Source organism: Lepisosteus oculatus, chromosome 3, assembly GCF_040954835.1.
Source record: "Lepisosteus oculatus isolate fLepOcu1 chromosome 3, fLepOcu1.hap2, whole genome shotgun sequence".
NCBI lineage: Eukaryota > Metazoa > Chordata > Actinopteri > Semionotiformes > Lepisosteidae > Lepisosteus > Lepisosteus oculatus.
This window is the reverse complement of record NC_090698.1, coordinates 10,243,564-10,256,723: the sequence shown is the minus strand read 5'-3', so window position 1 is coordinate 10,256,723 and position 13,160 is coordinate 10,243,564. Positions and strand designations below refer to the sequence as shown.

Below are 13,160 nucleotides of genomic sequence, written 5' to 3'. Positions count from 1 at the left end.
ACACACAGAAACACACTGCTGACACACACAGGCTCACGGCACAGGCGCAGGGTGTCTGGAGAACACCACGAGACAGAGGAATAGGGGGAGTGAAGCGGACAGAGGAGACAGGAAGGAGAGGGAGAGGACGGCGGCAGGCGGAGAGAGGAGACAAGGGGCAGGGAGGAGGGAAGAGCAACCTGACGGATAACAGATAACAGCCTGGGGATGAAGAGTGGAGAGATTGGGCACATCACAGGGGAGGTACAGAAAACTTCACTTCATTAACTTCACGAAGCAGTGATCTAAGGTCTATATCACATTAACTACATGAAACAGTGAACTAAGGTCTATATCACATTAACTACATGAAACAGTGACCTAAGATCTATATCACATTAACTACATGAAGCTGTGATCTAATAAAGTAAACCAATGGGCATCTTGACTCATATTTTTCCATATTTTATCATATTTTGATATCCAGGTAGATGCTGCACATTGGTGGTGGTAGAAGGGAGTCCCCATTACCTATAAAGCGTTTTGAGTGGAGTGTCCAGAAAAGAGCTATATAAGTGTAAGCAATTATTATTAATTAATTATTATTATATCACATTAACTACATCAAGCAGTGAACTAAGGTCTATATCACATTAACTTCACGAAGCAGTGATCTTAAGGTCTATATCACATTAACTACATGAAGCAGTGATCTTAAGGTCTATATCACATTAACTACATGAAGCAGTGATCTAATGTCTATATCATATTAACTACATGAAACAGTTGTGTAATGTCTATATCATATTAACTACATGAAACAGTTGTGTAATGTCTATATCACATTAACTATATTATATTAATTACATGAAACAGTGATCTTAAGGTCTATATCACATTAACTACATGAAACAGTGATCTAATGTCTATATCATATTAATTACATGAAACAGTGATCTAAGGTCTATATCATATTAACTACATGAAACAGTTGTGTAATGTCTACATCACATTAACTACGTGAAACAGTGATCTAAGGTCTATATCACATTAACTACATGAAACAGTAGTCTAATGTCTATATCATATTAACTACATGAAACAGTTGTGTAATGTCTATATCACATTAACTACATGAAACAGTAGTCTAATGTCTATATCATATTAACTACATGAAACAGTTGTGTAATGTCTATATCACATTAACTACGTGAAACAGTGATCTAAGGTCTACAGTATATCACATTAACTACATGAAACAGTAGTCTAATGTCTATATCATATTAACTACATGAAACAGTTGTGTAATGTCTATATCACATTAACTACGTGAAACAGTGATCTAAGGTCTACAGTATATCACATTAACTACATGAAACAGTAGTCTAATGTCTATATCATATTAACTACATGAAACAGTTGTGTAATGTCTATATCACATTAACTACATGAAACAGTTGTGTAATGTCTATATCATATTAACTACGTGAAACAGTTGTGTAATGTCTATATCGCATTAACTACATGAAACAGTTGTGTAATGTCTATATCACATTAACTACATGAAACAGTTGTGTAATGTCTATATCACATTAATTACATGAAACAGTGATCTAATGTCTATATCATATTAATTACATGAAACAGTGATCTAAGGTCTATATCATATTAATTACATGAAACAGTGATCTAAGGTCTATATCACATTAACTACATGAAACAGTTGTGTAATGTCTATATCATATTAACTACATGAAACAGTTGTGTAATGTCTATATCACATTAACTACATGAAACAGTTGTGTAATGTCTATATCACATTAACTACATGAAACAGTAGTCTAATGTCTATATCACATTAACTACATGAAACAGTTGTGTAATGTCTATATCACATTAACTACATGACACAGTGATCTAAGGTCTACATCACAATAACTACATGAAACAGTGATCTAAGGTCTATATCACATTAACTACATGAAACAGTTGTGTAATGTCTATATCACATTAACTACATGGAACAGTGATCTAAGGTCCATATCACATTAACTACATGAAACAGTGATCTAATAAAGGAAATCAATGGGCATCTTGACTCATATTTTTTCTGATTTTGACACTTGTGTTTCTGTGACTATGGTAGTCCCAATAGACACACATCCAGGTGGGCAAACAATTTACTAAAGTGTGGCAGTGTTTGGATTATTCTCTGTGAAATCTGAAGTCATCCCTCTAAGAGCATCCCCAAGGCAGACAGGATAAAAAAAGACACAGGAGAGAGACGGACCTTCAATAGATCACATCCTTTCACAGACAGAGAATCTGCACACAGTCTGGGCCAACACCGTGGCATATTTTATCATGCCTGCAGTTTGCTGAATGGAATCTTACCTTTGCCCTGGCTGGAGACCCACAGCAAACCTCCAGAAGAGACACACAAAACGGAGCTCAGCTGGACCAAAAACATAGTGACCTGACGCTAACTGCACTGGTTCCTGGCATTTCCTATGAAAAGAGGTTTTAGATAGATAGATAAGACTTTATTGAACCCGAAGGGAAATTTAGGAATACCCTGTTAAAGTCTTTCCCCCTATAGCCCTTCCTCCTCCTTCATTTTGTTTTTTTGACCTGCAGCTCCTCGGCTCACGCAGCTGGAATCCCTGATGTCCCGGCACTGCCAGCTCTGGGCACACGCTGGCTGTCTGTGGCGGAGGGCGAAACTCACATCACCTCATTGCATAACTCCGTCAAACTGGCATCACAGCTCGGCTTAATCCCGACAGACACGGTGATAATCTCCTGGGTTGTTTTGGCCCTGCGCGTCATTGTGCTGTCTCATCCACAGCCCAGAGCTTACTCACTGCTCAGAGCATGACACGTAGTGGAACTGCAGACAATGGAAATCTGAGCAGTGTGGAAGCACAGTGTCACTGTGGCACTGGGCAGAGACAGTGGTACATAGTGCCGAGACGTGTGACGTAGGGCCCTAGACCATGTGGCACAGGATGGTGACAGTGCGGCACAGAGCACAGACAATATGGCACAGAGCACAGACAGTGTGGAACAGGACAGAGACAGTGTGGCACAGGACAGAGACAGTGTGGCACAAGGCAGAAATGGTGTGACACAGGTCTCAATCTGTCCTTCATCTCTGACCAGTACACACAATCTGTCCTTAATCTCTGACCACTACACACAATCTTTCCTTCATCTCTGACCACTACACACTACCTAAGGTAACCTCACCCCACAGCTCCCTGGACTACAAACGCTCTCTCTCCCCCAGTCTCTCAGCACAGCCTGACTAATGCCTAATGTAATCAGGTGTGTGTTTGCCAGTAAAATTCAATTGGGAATTTCCAGGAAAGCAGCCGCAGCGATGTGCAGTGAAAGACTGACCAGTGTTTGGCTCTGAGCCAGATCATCAGAGACCAGTCATTGGGCTTCTCCTTTGTCTGAATACCCCTCTGTCTGTCTGAATATCCCTCTGTCTGTCTGAATACCCCTCTGTCTGTCTGAATATCCCTGTCTGTCTGAATACCCCTCTGTCTGTCTGAGTATCCCTCTGTCTGTCTGAATACCCCTCTGTCTCTCCAAATATCCCTGTCTGTCTGAATATTCCTCTGTCTGTCTGAATACCCCTGTCTCTCCAAATATCCCTGTCTGTCTGAATACCCCTCTGTCTGTCTGAATATCCTTCTGTCTGTCTGAATATCCCTCTGTCTGTCTGAATGCCCCTCTGTCTCTCCAAATATTCCTGTCTGTCTGAATATCCATCTGTCTGTCTGTCTGAATACCCCTCTATCTTTCCAAATATCCCTGTCTGTCTGAATATCCCTCTGTCTGTCTGAATACCCCTCTGTCTCTCCAAATATCCCTGTCTGTCTGAATATCCCTCTGTCTGTCTGAATATCCTTCTGTCTGTCTGAATATCCCTCTGTCTGTCTGAATGCCCCTCTGTCTCTCCAAATATTCCTGTCTGTCTGAATATCCATCTGTCTGTCTGTCTGAATACCCCTCTATCTTTCCAAATATCCCTGTCTGTCTGAATATCCCTCTGTCTGTCTGAATACCCCTCTGTCTCTCCAAATATCCCTGTCTGTCTGAATATCCCTCTGTCTGTCTGAATATCCTTCTGTCTGTCTGAATACCCCTCTGTCTGTCTGAATATCCATCTGTCTGTCTGAATACCCCTCTGTCTTTCCAAATATCCCTGTCTGTCTGAATATCCCTCTGTCTATCTGAATACCCCCCTGTCTCTCCAAATATTTCTGTCTGTCTGTATATTACTCTCTGAATATCTCTCAGCCTGTTTCTCTGTCCTTGTGTGTGAAAAGCAATACCCCTGTCTGTCCAGCGCTGTGTCTGTCAGACTGCAGACAGATGGAATCCCATGAGCACTAACACCCTCCTCTTCCTCTCAGCGCATTCTGAGCATCTTCACCTCCTGCTGACTTTCAGCCAGCACCACAACCTTATGAGCTCTTCCAACGAGGGGCAACACTTCTGACATGAGCTAACAGGGAATCAGATCAGATCAGATCAGATCCACTCCAGGATTTACAGGACTATCAATCACACTCCCACTTCACATCAGTCAGATCCACTCCAGGTATTACAGGGCTGTCAATCACACTCCCACTTCACATTAGTCAGATCCACTCCGGGTTTTACAGGTTGTCAATCAGAGTCCCACTGCACAGCAGGCTGATCCACTCTAGGATTTACAGGGCTCTCAATCACATTCCCACTGCACAGCAGGCTGATCCACTCCAGGATTTACAGGCTGTCAATCAGAGTCCCACTGCACAGCAGGCTGATCCACTCCAGGATTTACAGGCTGTCAATCAGAGTCCCACTGCACAGCAGGCTGATCCACTCTAGGATTTACAGGCTGTCAATCAGAGTCCCACTGCACAGCAGGCTGATCCACTCCAGGATTTACAGGCTGTCAATCAGAGTCCCACTGCACAGCAGGCTGATCCACTCCAGGATTTACAGCACTGTCAATTGGGCTCTCTTCGCACAACTGTGATCCACTCCAGGTTTTACACCATTGCCAATCATAATCCCATTGCATAGCAGGCTGATCCACTCCAGGTTTTACCACCTGCAAACTTCACTAGTGAAGCAGAAAGGCAACACGTTTGACTTCAGCTCCACACATCGCTGTGTTGCTGCCATATGAGAGTCTGGCGCACACGCGTGTCTGACAATACTACAAAACTACAGAGTGGCTCTGAGTGCGTGACCTTTTCACCCGACCGCCGTGCGGGCCCGGGTTTGTCTGCATCTGCCTGATCGCACCTGTGTAACGCGCGCCTGAGCTAGTGAGTGAGTACTGACGAAGTACAGGCTCAGTGACCACAGCCTGGCCATAGAAACTGGGAGACACAGGCAGACCTGGCTGCCCAGAGAGGACAGGCTCAGTGACCACAGCCTTGACACAGGCAGACCTGGCTGCCCAGAGAGGACAGGCTCAGTGACCACAGCCTGGACACAGAAACTGGGCGACACAGGCAGACCTGGCTGCCCAGAGAGGACAGGCTGTGCTCCCACTGCCAGCGGGGAGAAATAGAGACAGAGGTGCACTTCCTACTGCACTGTGACAGATACTCTGGGATTAGAGAAACATTCTTCCCTAAATTCAGAAATCTAGTCCCAGAGTTCCCACACCTGCCAGAATCACAACGGGTCCCAATCCTACTGGGAGAGGGAGGAGGGAACTGGCAGCCCAGCATGTGACCTCCTGTCACAGCCTGAGGAACAGTGAGTCTGTCTCCCAATAATGCTCAAAATGTTTACAGTATATGTAAATATTTTATGATATGTCTTTGTTGTAGATGTCTGCAATATGTCTGTAGATTTTATTTTACTTTTATTTTTTGTTTTTTTTTCATGTGAATTTCATTATTTTTATTTGCTTTGGCAACACTGATTGTACCCATCGGTCATGCTAATAAAGCACCTTGAATTGAATTGAATTGGATCGAGTGTGCGCGCGTACGTGCGTGTGTCTGCGTGTGCGCGCCTGTCTGGGTGTCTGGAGGCCGCCGCCGCGTGTGTATTCTCCAGCCTGCGTCACGAGCCTCAGTCTCGGTATAAATACTGTCGTGCAAGCAGGCGAGCAGTTTTAGCCGCACCGGTTCGGCATCGCCGGGTCCGCCCGGCCTGAAGACCCCCTGCTGTCGCCACTCGCACTGTGTCAACACCTGTCCCCCGCGCCCGCTCAGTCACGGCGCTGATCTGCATTTATCACACTTATGAGGCTTTCACAGGCGTGATTCCGGACTCGCGCGCTGAGCGCTGGGATTAGGGCGCTAAACTCTGTTTATCTCGCTCGCTGGCTTGGCGATCTCCGGAGTCACGGCTGTATCGCAGACGGCGGGGCGTCCCCGCCGCCCTCCCGAGTCGCAGTTAAAACGAAAAGAAGCAGACACGGAGGAAAGTCACAACGCGTGGCAGCTCAGACACGCCGCTGCAAACACACACGCAAGCCCACGGCACGCTCCTGCGGTCCGGGCGGACAGACACGCACACGCCCAGGTGAGGGAGTCCTGGCAGGAGAGCAGTGCGTACCGGCCCCCCGTGCTGGCGCTAGCCGTCGGCGAAGAGCCTCTGTCACGCTGCGAGGCTGGATTGCCAGCCGGTGCGCGGTCGATCGCACCTCCCACCGGCGAGCTGGGGTGCGCTTCGCTCGGTCGTGTACTGGTCGGTCGCAGAGCGCAGAGGCGCGTATTCTGCACGGCTGCCTGCCTGCCTGCCTGCCTGCCAGACACACACGGTGACAGACCCTGTCACCTGCCTGACACACACACACCTAGCCAGAAACACGCCGACACCAGTCCCCAGTCCCGCACACACCGCCTCTCCGTCCGCGTCCGTCACCAGCAGCACTTACACCGCACGCCTCCTGCCGCCGCCACACGCCCCCCGGCCCGACCCCGCGGCGGACCGAGCCGGGTTCGCGCGCCGGTGCTGCCCCTGCAGAGACGTCACGGGCGAGCGACACCCCCCGGCCGGGGCCAGGCGCTCGCGCTGTCCGCGCGGAGGAGCTCCGAGGGGCTGGACAGGCGCGAGCCCCCTCCGAGAGGTGCGCCGCGATTCATTCATTCATCGGCCGCTTAAAAACGGGGGGAATTCTCCCCCCCCCACCACCACCGCACAGACCAGGGCGAGGAGGCGAAGCAACTTTTCTACCAGGGACGACAAAGACGGACACGACTCAGACACCCGCCGACTGACAGGAGCAAAACTTCGCGCCCGCAGGCTGAGCCGACACGACTGACACCACGACCGTCAGCCTCAACCTCACCACCCTCACCCTCACCCTCAACCTCACCGTCATCATCATCATCAGCAGCAGCAGCCAGACTCCTGACTTACCGATCCTCCTTGGGGCTCGGCTGAGTGACATCGAGAAATTCGGGATCTAGCGTGTAAGAAACAGACCAGACCGACGTGGAGATTTAAAAACACACACGGGTCAGGCAAAACACTGCTGGAACCAGAGAGCCAAACACACAAAAAAAATCGAGGTGTTAAGTAGCAGCCTCCCAAAAAAAACAACGGAAAAATGGATCCATCCCGGTCAATGTCGTCGAGCTGTCCGGCGTGTCAGTCCCTTCAGTCCCTCGGACACGACCCGCTCCGCTCCGAAACAGCCATGAATCATTATATTAATAATAAAGGCGAGGAAGCGGGGATGAACGAACAGCTGGGTGAAAAACTGAGGGGAAAAAAAACAGCGTCTTCTTTCCTTTAAAATGTCTCCTGTCGCTCCGAAGAAGACGCGTGAGGAAACTGACGGTGTCGCCCCGTCGCCTCTCCTCCCCGGGCGGGAGAGGGTGTGTGTGGGGAGGGGAGGTGTATTCTGAGGGCTAAATCCGAAATAACCCGGCTTTTCGCCTCAGAGAAGCCTGCTCCCTCTCCGAGAGGGCAGAAAAAAACATCCAGTGACAAGCGAGGCGTCCGAGAATCCGCTTTCCCTGCTATCCGTCGTGTAGCGACATCGCCTTCCTCCCACAAAACACCCCTCATGCACAAGCCGCGGCTGCAGAAAACGCTCTGCCCCTTTCCTCCAGGATCCTGGTCTCCCCAGCCCGGGAGAGAGAGAGAGAGAGGAGGGTAGACGAGGGGATGAATGAGTAGGATTAAATGAATGGATTAATTAATAAAACAGATAAACGCCATCCGGAGCGGGGAAGCGATCTGTATTAATAGGCGCCCTGGGAGATCCCCGTCTCGAGCGCTGGAGAGCGGGCTCGCCGTAAACCGCAGGCGCGAGGCTGGGCTGAAGATGCCATCCCTCGCGCACCGGCTCGCTCCGCCGCAGCCGATTCAAACGGACGTCCTCATCAATACGGCGCCCCAACCGCCATGTCGGTCCCGCCCGCCGGAGTGACAGCGCCGAGGAGGGAGCAGAGCGGCTCTCCTGCCTCCCCTTCCTCTTCGTCTTCGCCGCCGCCGCTGTCGTCGTCCCCGTCGCGGTGGTTGTTGTGTTTTTATTCGTTTTTATAGAGCTCCGTCTGCCCCTACCCTTCGCTCCCTCTCTCGGAGTCTCTCCCTCCCTCTCTCTCCCTCGTAGTCTCTTCCCGACTATTTACAATTTTTTTTCTTTCTCCAGCGTTTCAGGGCTCAAACGTAAGCACTACTATCAGCGTATAGCGCTGCTCAAACGGCGAGTTGTCTGCCTCACGCCAGCCTCAATACACCTACACAACACCCCCTCCCTCACACACACTGACACTGATACACTGACACACACAGATTGGCACTGATAATCTGACACACACATACAGACACTGATTTACTGACACACAGACTGACACACGCACTGACACTGATACACTCACACACACAGACTGACACTGATAAACTGATACACAGACTGACACACACACAGACACTGATACACTGACACAAACAGACTGACACACACACTGACACTGATACACTGACACACACACACAGACTGATACAAACACACTGATACACTGACACACAGACTGACACTGATATACTGACACACACACAGACACTGATACACTGACACAAACAGACTGACACACACACTGACACTGATACACTGACACACACTCAGACTGATACAGACACACTGATACACTGACACACAGACAGACTGACACTGATAAACTGATACACAGAAGACTGACACACACACAGACACTGATACACTGACACAAACAGACTGACACACAAACTGACACTGATACACTTACACACAGACTGACACTGATACAATGACACACACAGATACAGACACACTGATACACTGACACACACAGACGGACACACAATTACACCATTGTACACACAGACCAACACTCATACAAGGACTGACACATACAAACATGGACTGACTCACTATGGACTGACACTGATACACGAGCATACACACTAACACACATAGGCTGATACTGATACACTGACACACATAAACTGATCCACTGCCACACTGCCACACATAGACAAATATACTGACACACACTGTCACACACACACAGACTGACACTGATAGACTGACACAGACTGATACTGTTACACTGACAGACACACTAAAACACACAGACTGACATTGATACACTGACACACAGACTTCCACTGATACAAACACTGATACACACATACAGGCCCACACTGACTCAATGACATAACACACAGATTGACACACACAAGAGACAGCAGACAGGAGGAGAGAGCTGGTGTTTCCAGGGCTCATATACAGTATGTGCGAGTGGGTCTGGATGACAGTCCTTGCCGAATGACCAGGTGTGACGGTTACTGTGACACCCTGTGAATGAGCAAAACTAATTTTGTAGGACACTTAGGGCCTCTGAATCCTAACGGATTCCAAACATCCTACAGAGAATTCTGCGGGATTTGTTTACACTGGAAATCCACAGAAGTGTCCTGGAGGGGAGAGGAGTGGGTGGGGGGGTATTGCAATTGTTTCTGCAGATGTTTGGCTCATCCCCTAACCTACAACGAACACTCACTCCATCTTTTCTCCATCACATTTCTCTTTTCTCTGTATCTTCCTCTCCTCCTCTCTCTCTCTGTCTCTCTGTATCCTCCTCTCCCTCAGTCTCTCTGTATCCTTCTCTCCTCTTCTCTGTCAGTCCCTCTCTCTCTGTATTCTCCTCTCCTCCTCTCCCTGAGTCTCTCTGTATTCTCCTCTCCTCCTCTCCCTTAGCCTCTGTATTCACCTCTCCTCCTTTCTCCCAGTCTCTCTGTATCCTTCTCTCCCTAAGTCTCTCTGCATCCTCCTCTCTCTCTCTGCCTCTCTCTATGCTCCTCTCCTCCTCTCCTCTCTCTCATGCGCAGACTCTATAAATAGATGCACCTACTGTATTTCTAACTGTTCACTGTCCTGAGTGCCTGTGGGAGGAGCAGTGAGTGGCGTAGAGACAGAGAGCGCCCTCACATGGCCATTCTGGAGTCTCACTGCACTAATCCATGCCAACACTGTAGACACACCTCTGGTCACAGTTAAGCCATTATTCCCTGCCTAAGCATCCAGTAAGCATTCTGTCCAGTCTGTGGCTCCTGTCCCAGTCTGTAACACACTATCACAGTACTACACTCTCACTGTATTGTGCTACACTCTCTCTATGTTGTTTCACACTCTCACTGCGTTGTGCTACACTGCATTGTGCCACACTCTCACAGCGTTGTGCAACACTCTCTATGTTGTTTCACACTCTGACTACATCGTGCTATACTCTCACTGCATTGTGCCACACTCTCACTGCGTTGCGTCACATTCTTGCTGTGTTGTGCCACACTCTCTCTGCTACACCAGTATCCCATACTACATCACACACTTCACTAGGGTACAGCTGCATGGTACTGAAAGTCACAGTAGCTTTAGAAGAGCTCTGCTCAGTAAAGGTTAGTAGGACAGGAGAAGTCAGCTGTGAGAGAGAGGGGGAAGAGGAGAGAGTGGAAATATACTGCTTCTCTGAGAGGGGGAGAAACAGAGAAGCCGGAAACAAACTACTACTGAGAAAGCGAGGGAGGCAGACTTGAAACTGCAATCCTGCCAAAACAGAGGGAGGGAGTGAAGGAGGAAAGTTTTTAAAGTTTTATCATCTCTGTATGAGGAAGCATGAGGGACAAGGAGAGAGAGAGAGAGAGAGAGAGAGAGAGAGAGACAGGGCTGAAGTGGATGGAGAGGGAAGAAAGTTGGAGTGAGGGAAGAAATGAGGGGAAGGAGGGAGGAAGAGAGGAGGAGAGGGGAATAAGGGAAGGAGAGAGCGGGAGAAATGAGGAACGAGGGAGGAAGAGAGAGTTGAGAAACAAGAAGAGAGGGAGGAATGGAGGGACAGAGGGGAATACTGGAGGGAAAGGGGTAATGAGGGAGAGAAAGGGAGAATGAGGGAGAGAAAGAGGAGGAATGAGGGAGGAAGAGAGGGAAGAATGAGGAATGAGGGAGATAGGGAGGGAAGAGAATGAGGGAGAGATGAGGAATGAGGGAGGAAGACAGGGAGAGAGTTGAGGAATGAGGGAGAAAGGAACGAGAGAGGAAGGGGGGGAGAATGGAAGAGGGAGAGTCATTGTCTCTGCTGCCCATTATCTTTCAGACTTCATCCAAAACACAACACATCTGTCAGTCAGCCTCTGACCCCTGACAACAAATGCCCTCAGTGACACACAAACTCGTGATCCCAGGAAGACTGAGAAGAATCTCAAGTAATGAGGTCTCTCTCACTCCCTCTCTCCCCACTGCAGGGCTGCACTTCTTAGACAAGCTGCATACAATGAGGGAGAGGAGAGAGGAAGGAGGAAGATGCAGACATGGAGAGAGAGAGCAGGGAGATTCAGAGGAGAGAGAGAAGAGGAAGATTCAGAGATGGAGAGAGACAGGAGGAAGATTCAGAGAAGAGACAGATTGAGGAGGAGGCAGAGCTGGGAGAAGGAGAGAGGAGAGAGAGACAGAAGGAGACTCATTCATCACAGACTGTGGCTCAGTAGGCTGTAGATGAATATAAATAACATCATGAGAAGGAGAGAAGGGAGGGGGAGGGGGAGGGACAATTTTGGATGCGAAAACCACCCCCATTCAAAACCAGAGTCCGCAGTCGCTGCGAACTCACCCACTGACTCACACACACAGCGAAGTACTGCAGCACACTGCAGGACAGCACAGTAAACACAGTGAAATCAGGGTAAAATCAGCACACAGGTCCTGTCTCCTCACACTGCAGGACAGCACAGTAAACACAGTGAAATCAGGGTAAAATCAGCACACAGGTCCTGTCTCCTCACACCACAGGACAGCACAGTAAACACAGTGAAATCAGGGGAAAATCAGCACACAGGTCCTGTCTCCTCACACTGCAGGACAGCACAGTAAACACAGTGAAATCAGGGTAAAATCAGCACACAGGTCCTGTCTCCTCACACCACAGGACAGCACAGTAAACACAGTGAAATCAGGGTAAAATCAGCACACAGGTCCTGTCTCCTCACACTGCAGGACAGCACAGTAAATACAGTGAAATCAGGGTAAAATCAGCACACAGGTCCTGTCTCCTCACACTGCAGGACAGCACAGTAAACACAGTGAAATCAGGGGAAAATCAGCACACAGGTCCTGTCTCCTCACACTGCAGGACAGCACAGTAAACACAGTGAAATCAGTGTAAAATCAGCACACAGGTCCTGTCTCCTCACACTGCAGGACAGCACAGTAAACACAGTGAAATGAGGGTAATATCAGCACAAAGGTCCTGTCTTCACACACCGCAGGATAGCACAGCACAGTGAAATCAGGGTAATATCAGCACACGGGTCATGTCTCCGCACACTGCAGAACAGCACAGTAAACAGTGTGAAATCAGGGTAAAATCAAAGTCAGCTACAGTAAAGGACAGTCAAATCAGAGTATACAACAATGTAAAACCTGGAGTGGAACAGACAGCTGACTGCTGGGAGTGAGAACGAGAAAACTGGAAAGTGAAGGAGAGAGGGAAGGAGAAGAGAATGGTGTGTGTGAGGGAAAGACAGAGGAAGACACCAACTTTACTGTCCCTGAGAACCTCTGCTGTGGTTGTCGGATTAAAAAGCACATCCTGTAAATCTGACGGGAGATTACATCACGCGCAGTGCTTGAATCTCAGATTGTGAAATCCCGACAAAACAGGATTGAGGTC

At 48.6% G+C, this 13,160-nt stretch overlaps 1 protein-coding gene and 1 long non-coding RNA gene across 4 annotated transcripts in view; one reads left to right on the top strand and one right to left on the bottom strand.

Moving 5' to 3' along the window:
• Positions 1-9,057, bottom strand: part of LOC102690583 (neuronal tyrosine-phosphorylated phosphoinositide-3-kinase adapter 1) — a 34,649-nt gene extending 25,592 nt beyond the window's left edge. For 2 of the 3 annotated variants that reach the window (XM_069186740.1, XM_069186742.1), the window contains exon 1: positions 7,369-9,057. The gene's annotated coding sequence lies outside the window, so the exon portion shown is untranslated. Of the gene's footprint in view, positions 1-2,373; positions 2,488-7,368 lie in introns of all 3 variants that reach the window. The other variant, XM_069186741.1, reaches the window with a different exon arrangement.
• Positions 8,546-13,091, top strand: LOC138235588 (uncharacterized). The gene is made up of 2 exons (XR_011188269.1): positions 8,546-8,625; positions 11,737-13,091. It is a non-coding gene; the product is annotated as an uncharacterized lncRNA (long non-coding RNA).
• The last annotated feature ends 69 nt before the right edge of the window (positions 13,092-13,160 follow it).